Source organism: Papaver somniferum, chromosome 6 (assembly GCF_003573695.1).
Source record: "Papaver somniferum cultivar HN1 chromosome 6, ASM357369v1, whole genome shotgun sequence".
In the NCBI taxonomy this organism is placed as follows: Eukaryota; Viridiplantae; Streptophyta; class Magnoliopsida; order Ranunculales; family Papaveraceae; genus Papaver; species Papaver somniferum.
Genome location: NC_039363.1, coordinates 72,504,023 through 72,512,621, shown reverse-complemented (window position 1 = coordinate 72,512,621; position 8,599 = coordinate 72,504,023). Strand labels below are relative to the sequence as shown.

General features: G+C 37.3%; 1 long non-coding RNA gene across 6 annotated transcripts; it reads left to right on the top strand.

Annotated features, from left to right (window-relative positions):
* Positions 1–478: 478 nt before the first annotated feature.
* On the top strand, positions 479–4,750 carry LOC113287970. Of its 6 annotated transcripts, none has more exons than XR_003330419.1 (4): positions 479–579; positions 1,362–3,783; positions 3,881–4,345; positions 4,521–4,750. It is a non-coding gene; the product is annotated as an uncharacterized LOC113287970 (long non-coding RNA). The 6 variants fall into 6 exon arrangements; XR_003330422.1 differs by having other exon boundaries at positions 491–3,783; positions 4,521–4,603; positions 4,696–4,715; XR_003330423.1 differs by having other exon boundaries at positions 491–3,645; positions 3,727–3,783; positions 4,521–4,697.
* Positions 4,751–8,599: the final 3,849 nt, after the last annotated feature.

The following is an 8,599-nucleotide window of genomic DNA, read 5'->3' as shown; positions in this document are numbered from 1 at the left end:
GAAACATTCCGAGTCTACATCAAATGACTGTCTCACACAAATCATGTAAGATGTTACCAGGCGATTTTCACATGATCATCTTTTGACTTTCGTCAAGAATAAAAGATGAACTTGGTTAAAGTGAAAGCTTACCAACACATATTTCGAGAAATATGTAAGCGAGATAAACTCAGCTCAAAATATCAAATGTGCACTACACCAAATTCAGGAGATAGCAACTCAGATTCGCAATGGAAATTTGGCTGTTGCGAATTTGTAGTTGTGAATTGTTGTCGCTAAATATTCGCAACACACGTCTGCTGTTGCTAATTTCTCAACTGCCGGTGCCCAGTTGCCAATCGCAACTGTTTTCTTTCATGCATGCGACTTATGCGTGTGGAAGAAAACACCTGAAAACACTTTTTTTTAGAGCATGAGAGTTTCGCGTGTGGACATCCTTTATCCTTAAGGAAAATATCTTTCTCAGTTCATAACCACTCGTTCTCACCCCTCACCTCACTCTCTCAGAAAAAAAAACTCCCGCTCTGCAGAAAAACTTTCCCTCCATTGAAACACTCTTCCGCCATTGAAGCAAGTTAGGTATGGATGATAATTACTAGGGTTTGATCGCTTGATGATGCTATTTATGTTAGGGTTTGGTAGATTGATAGTTAGGGTTCTGTGTTTTTTTGTTTCAATCGATTAATGATGTATGCTATTTTTGTTATTTCTTTGTTTAAAACGATTGATGATGTATGTTACTTATGTCAGGGTTTGGTTGATAGTTAGGGTTTGAAAGTTAAGATTTTTGTGTCTTTTTGTGTAAATCGATTAATGATGTACTTTTTTGTGGATTTTGGTAGATTGATACTTAGGGTTTTATGTATTTTACAAATTAAAGTTTGGTAGATTTTATAGTTAGGGTTTTGTATCTTCTTACTTTATTTTTTTCTTCAATTTTTATTTTTATTTTTATTTGGATAGTTGCAGTGGGGTTTAAACCCCTAAAATTTTTAAACTATGTTCATGGTAATATTCAGTGATTGGGTCTCTCCAGTTTTGTCCTGTCATATGCTTCTGTTGATTCTATGGTAAAATACACAAAAATGCTTTCATAAGTCACAGTAATGCAAATTGTCTGACAAGCTAGCAGTCTAGAAGTTTCTTGACTTAAGTTTCGTTTTTATGTTTGTTAATGATTGATACTTAGGCTTCTCTTTTATGTTTGTTGTGAAAGAAAGCTTGTACCTCTTGTTATTTGTTTGAGTCTGGTCAGTATATATCATGTCAGTGTTGGTAGTCATTTTTGTTTTTGGTTTGCTTTGGTTAGCTATCATTGTAGTGTTATATCTTTTGTTGCTTTTGTTTTGTTGAGCATCCAGATGCAAACTTGGGTTCTTGACAGGCGGTGGCAACAGGAGTGTGGGCTTTTCAATTGAAAACTTGTTATGGATGGGTTGTAAGTTGCTGTTTACAACTTTTTATCTGCGTATCTCTTTCCCAGTTAAATGAAAACAGTATTCTAGTTAACTTCTGCAGTTTTTCGTATGAAAAGTCTTTTAATCACACATATCTTTTGTTACTGGTTCATACTGCACATTTGTATACATAAGAGCTTTCCAGTTTGTGGAGCTTGTTGAGCTTGAGCATTGCTCATCTTCTTACTGCTGAATATTTAGTTGTTGAAGGCTGGGAAGAAGTTGCGGTAAGTGAAATTGGTAGAAGTCTTCTATCCAAGGAGTCTTTGGTAGAACTTCCAGTTTGCACTTCATAATGTATTGTCTCTTACTTGAAAATTCAGCACCATATTTCATTAAATTGAAAGGATTCAGCACCATATTTCTAGAAGCAATCTTGAATAAGTTTGAATTAAGCTGATAGACTTGCACTGATAGTTAATTTGTAACTTTAATTCTTTTTCGAAGTTGCTTTGGTCTCTATACGTCAATTGTAAGATGTAAAATGTATGTTGGGGGTGGATGTGGTAGTCAATTTCCGTAATCTGATTAGTATTACGTCAAAAAATGAAGTGAATAGATAAAAATGTAGGTTAAGATTGTTGGGCTTAGTTAACTTAAGTAAAGTTACCTGTTTGGGCCGTGCAGTTAGAATTTATTAGGTATCTTAGACTGAACTTTGGACGTGATGGGTAGGATTAGAAGGAAAGGATGTATTTGTAATTTTGTTATATTTTTACTGGGGCGACAGCTCCAACTAATCACTGGAGATATGAGTTACTCTTCTTTAGACATCTGGGAGGGGGGCGTCTTTGGATAAGAAGGGGGTGAGAGACTAAAATAGGAAAGAGATTTCAGAAATTAAAAGATGGAGGGGGAGGAAAATTGATAAGTTGGAAATTCGTTTGATTTATGTGCTTGGTATCAGGTTGGATTGTATTGGGATTGAACTTCTTCAGGTAAGAACCAAACCCTCAATTTTTGATGATTTTTTCCAGTAGGTGAGCATAAAAACAGTAAGTTTCAACTTCTATGTCTTTAGGCCAAAAGATTGTTTTGCAACTGTTTGATAGAACGTCTATGAGATAGGGAAACTTGTGTGAACTGTGTGGGTAATAGCTTGCTTCTCTTAGAAATTATAATTAGATTTAGTTCCTTTATGAAGAAGTAAAGGCCACTGAGTGTTGATTCCGAAGTGAAATCAAAATGCTACAAACCGAACAATGGGCTATAACTTACGTCTGGTTTAAGATGTGCTGATGCGAATCATTATTAACCATGGATTAGTAGTTAATGATCCATTATGTCTTAGAAAAGAGATATAGGGTGTTTCTGATAATAAGTGAAGACGACTAAAATGATTACAGATCAATAGATGGGTTAAAATCATAAGGTCAGGTAAAAAATTTAAGGTAAGGTAATTGTCAGATTTCTCTGTGGTCTTTTCACAGATGCAAGTTCTTGGTATAATTGTTGCTACGGAATATTTCCATTGATTGTGCATACTGGTATTGAATGTTCTTCATGAGTGTGCAATGTATGATGTGTGCATATTGAATACATCACTGGTGGATTTCTTTTAAATGTCCCTAAGTTCCTATTGAATACATCACTGGTATTGGTAGACTTTGTACAGGTGAATCAGCAAAAACGGCTCACGGCTCACCTGTAGCGTCTAATCATGCGAAGGTAATGCTTGATCTCATTATCATGCCAGATGAATTGACAATAAATGTTAACAGGTTTGTGCGCACCTTTCAATATGTTGAAATTGGAGGTTTCGTGGTTCATCCAAAGATGTGCATCTCATATATATGATTAGGAGGGTCGAACTATTTTTTTGGAGATGTTATGAAGATATCACAGCCATTATCTTTTGCGTATGTCAACGATAAACATATATGGATTTTACTTTTTATGTAATGTTCGGCCGGATTTTTACTTTTTTTTTTTGCTAATTTTCACACTTGTGCATTTGTGCATAAGAAGACTATGATGTAGTATGCAGCAGATTCTTATGCAACTATGCATAAGGAAGTATTTTACTTTTAACTGAAAAAAACTTGGTAATGTATATGTATGTGTGTATGTGTGTGAATGAATTTTACTTCTTGCATTTGTGTGGTTCCTGTATATGTATATGTTTGTAGTTGTGCAGGAGTATAAGGTCAACTAAAGCTAGTAGCCACCCGAGCTATATCAATCCATGGTAAGTTGATTTGGTTATGCTTGGAGCCCATCTTTGCTGAAATTTGTTGATATTAACCTTTGGATTTCACTTTTTTGCGAGATATTACACTTAATGATCTTTTTGCTGCCGGATTATGCCGCTGACGACCTTTCTCTGGTAAGCAACATACCTTTTGCTCTTTTAAGGATATCTGAAAATGGTGCTGGCCCAACATACCTTTTGCTCTTGTATTAATTTGAGCTGTTTTTTTCAGTCTAAAGGTCCAATCAACCAAAGTGGTTATGAAGCTGTAGTTAGGAATGGTGAAATGAAGTTCTGTGTGCTTGCTGTTGGTAAGGTGGTGATGTGAATCTTAGCTGAATTTGCAAGCAGAGATGCAGTATATGGGTCTTATTGAGTTGCTGGTACTGTGCAGTGGTTGCTTTCGAAACTGAGAAGATGATTTGCAGGTTGGCATTGCAGGTGCAGTTGGATACAAAGAAGCTAGTGGTACTGGTCAAGATGAAGTTGCAGCTGCAGGTGGACTGGTTGGCCTGGGATGCAGTAGCAAGTTGCAGAGACTGAGCTGTTGAGTGGAACTGGAGTTGTGTTTGAAATGCAGTTAGGAGATTAAGATTGAAAGTCATGAGCAGATGGTGTTTGAGACTGTGGTGCTGAGAAGATGATTCCATGTGGTGAACAGATTGAATGGAAACTTGGTCCAGTGGAGCTAGTTAAGGTACGCAGAGAACTCTTGTGATGTTTTTCCTAATTTTCCTGTCTGAAATATATCGATGGAATCTTGGAGATTATTGACAAAGAATACAAGAGTTGTTACAACATGGACATAGATTATTCCAATACAAGTGTTGATTGTTGAGCAAAAATTTTACATGTTACTTTTTTGCTTGCAGGTATGTGAGAACCATCCTCAGGGAGTTAGATTTAAAGATACTAAGGATGCTCACAAGTGTATAGAGCTAATGAATGTAAGATGGTAAGTACTGCAACACTTTTGTGTCCAAAATTCTTTTTATCATCATAGTTATCAATGTCAATATAAGCAATACCGCATATGAGCATTTGCAGAATATGATTGCTCTTCTGGTTGTTCTTAAAGAGTTATTTGTAGAATTTGATTGAATGGATTGAATCTCTGGGTCATGGGTGGAGCTGGCAAACGGGCGGGCCGGGGCTGGCTTGTGACCAACCCGCGGGTTACGGGTTTACACGGGCCAAAGCTTGCGGGTTGATATTCTTCACAGGTGGTCATTTTTCCAACCCGCACCCGTAACGGGTAAAGCTTGCGGGCTCACGGGTTAGCTGGTTTCTGTTGAGTCAACTTGCGAGAAAGGAGTTCCTATGATTTTTGGGCTATTTCCGGCCACATTCAGGCCATCTAAAGCTCCTTCCTTGCAACCTAACGTTCATCTAATTCATTTGATATTTTGAATCAATTCAACCAACAGATTCAACTGTCACACCAACGAAACCTTAACATCAAAATATAATAACTCAAAATTGCAAAACTAAACAATAATTTGATACTAATTTTGCATTTAAAGGAACACAGTGTGCAGCCACAACACCACCACCAGCAATATCAAAAGTCATCTGCCAATCTACTGCAACAACAGCTGCTACATTCACCACTAACACACATAAAGCACCATCATCTCACTCACATGCATCTTGAATCACCAACACAAAATCAATTGAAACAGTGCCATAACCAGTCACGACAACATCAATTTCCTTCAAATTCAAATCTTTGCTGCTAACTTCAGTATCCATCTCAACCCAACTTTTCAAACACCAAGAGCATCCACCATTTTCTCAGCCTCGAGATCCCCTGTCTTTTTTGCCTGAAATTGACATCGACAGCAACCTCAAATCCCCAAATCCGTTTCTATTAATCCCATCTGATTTTCCAGCCAAACTTCGAATCAATTCGAGACCCATTCTTCAACAGACTCTAACAAATCCATCCACATCTGATCTCATATTCTTCCAAAATCACCAGTACCCGTCTAAACATCCACACAATCACCGTTAACCAATTCAAATCAATCCCCCATCTCTTGTTCTTGCTTCAATTCATCATTGTTTTCGTTTCAAACTCAGAACTCCATCGAAAATCAAGAGGAAAGGAGTTTTGTGAAGCGGCGGTGGTGGTGGTGGACCGGCGGTGAAGCGTCTGTCTGTAAATATGTATGACTGTTTTGTGTTTTGTGAGAACTGAGGAGGACTGAGGACTGAGGAGGGTGTCGCAGCCGCAGCCGCAGGAGAAGACGGTGGGGAGAAAAAAAGAAAAGAAAGAGGAAGAAGAAATGATCTGTTAGGGTTTTAGTGTTTTTAACTCTTTAACGTAGAGATAGGATTAAGTTAACCCGTCCTACATAATCCAACGGTGAAAATTTACTGTACACGGGTTTACCTGCGGGTTTACAGGCCGGGCACGGGTTAACCCGTTTACTAACAAGCCACCATTTCTCTTACCCTAACCCGGCTTGTTTATAACCCAGCCAAGCCGTGTTAGGGTTTTCACGGGCCGAGTACGGGTTTATCCGCGGGTTTCGGCTTGTTTGCCAGCTCTAGTCATGGGTAGTTGCAGGATAAAATAGAACGGAGGGAATTTTTTTTTAACCAGGTCAACAAAGACCTACCTTATTTTTTTTGTTGTTGCAAAAAATTAGCAATTGTTGAACCTGTTGCTAAATTTGGACAAAGTCGGTCTACGTGACTTAGTCAAACATTTTCACAACTGCAGTAAAAATTCGCAACAGCCTTCTAACTTTTTACGCGACTTTTGGGGTCGGTCTCCGTTGACTCAGTCAAGATTTAGCAACAAACAGTAAAAAATTAGCAACTGCAGTGTTGCTGTTGCAAAAAAAAAAATTCGTCAAAACTGGACTCAGCTGTTGCGAAAACAGTTGCGAATCGAAATTCGCAACAGCTACATTTCTATTGCGAAAATTCGAGTCGCCCCCTTCGCAACAGCTGCATACAGTTGCGACCCCGTTTTGCAACAGCGGAGCAAGTTGCGAAAGCCCATTTATGGTGTAATGGTGTATAATGTAAAGTCTATATAGTTATACGACTTTTGTCTCAATAAGAGATAGAATAGAAATAGACTTATGAGTGATAGATGAGTTCAAGTCTTCACATACCTTTTGTTGATGAAGTTCCTCCAAGCTCTCCTCAGTAGATCTTGGTTTTCAATCAATGAACGTCGTGAATTCTAAATCTCAACTACACATTCTACCCTAATCCGAGACATAGCTAGAAGTAGACTAGAAATCAAGACTATAGTTTTGATCAACTAAACTTGACAAATAAGCTTGAGATAGCAACACTTGTGAGTTCGACCGAGCAGTGCTCTAACAACATTCACATGAGAAAACAACTTTTTCAAAGATAAAACACACAACCAGATAATATCATACAATGGACTTGAGTCTCCCATAAATATTATCCTTGCAATTCTCAAGTTAGTTCCATGGATAAAATTACCTAGAGACTAGGTAACGGAATGAGATGGAATCCCATTACGCAAATTGAGTGAAGAGTTGTAAATATCATCTGAGTGTTTGAATTGTGTATTCCTTACCTTCCTTCGGTTAAAACCATAAGATTTAGACATCGACCTTTTTGAAATTCCATCAGAAGGATTTTTCTGAGAATTAAGTCTAGGACCTCTTGAGATCCGCTCCAGAGAATAAAGATTACGAGAATCCCATCTCCTAAACTTAGACCAACCAGACTTATTCTCATAACTATTGGGAACGTGTATATTAGTGGTGTAAGAAGTTGCAACATTATGAAGAACACAATTCCTGCAAATATTTCTAGAGGAGTGACCTCAAAAACCCCTTTTATGAGATTTCAGGTTTTCTGCAGGAATGAAATACATTGTTGATGTCGTCAGACAGTTTACGCTGTCGACTGTAAAAAGAAATGGATTTTGAAGATCAGAAATATGTTTCTTTCTAACAAAACAATGTAGAATATTATGATTCCTTTTCCCGCAGAATGAACAGGTTCGTGAAACAGAAACATTTGATGAATCCTGTTTTAGACTCATAGCCTTTCCAAAATCTACAAGTCACACTAACATTTCTTAACACACAATTCCTTAGGAGTAATTTTCTCCATGCTAGGTAATACCACATGAGTATTGGAGATAGGCACTGAAGATGACTTACTCACTAAAACAGAGTTTTCCCTTTTCAAGGACTTGCACTGTTCCTGAGCTAGAGAGATGTAACAAGTTTCTCTTTTTCAACACGAAAACCGTTCAATTATGATGAATGAGTCTTGATTAAACATTCTTCTCTAATTGAGTCTTCTTTAACAGTATCTTCAAGCATACTAATCTTTTCGCGCTGTAGAACAAGAGTTTCGATATTGTTAGAAAAAGACTCAACATTACTATAGAGTTTTCGTTCTCTATCAAGAGACTTCTCAAGTTCATCAGTAAGCTGAGCATATTTTTCTTCAAGAGATCTAATTTTAGAGACTTGAAAATCAATAATCTTAGTAGATTTTTTTAAAGTTCTGGTGAGCTCCATCTTAGATTCTGACATAGTGTCAACTGTCATATTAGAGGGCATGTTATCAGAATCTGATAGATAACAAAAGTTTTCTACCTTGGGATTCAGAAGAATCTGCTAAGGAATTATCCAAGACATTTGGCATAGTAAAAAACTTTGGAAGACATTTCTAAGTGAGTAAAAGCGAGATAAACTTTTATCCACGGAAATCAGATTGCTACAAACACAGACTTATGAGGTGTTAGCGTGTTTGCCTGCTCTGATACCAATTGAAAAAGCGGGGGTATAACAACCACACCCAATAATTCGTTCGTCAATCTACATGGACCAACTCCAATATAATTCTGAGAGCACAAACTTAAAAGCAAGCTCAATTAAGAGATATATCAAAGAACTTAATCTCAACTTCTCAATAAAATTTGAAATCGAATAGATAGAAA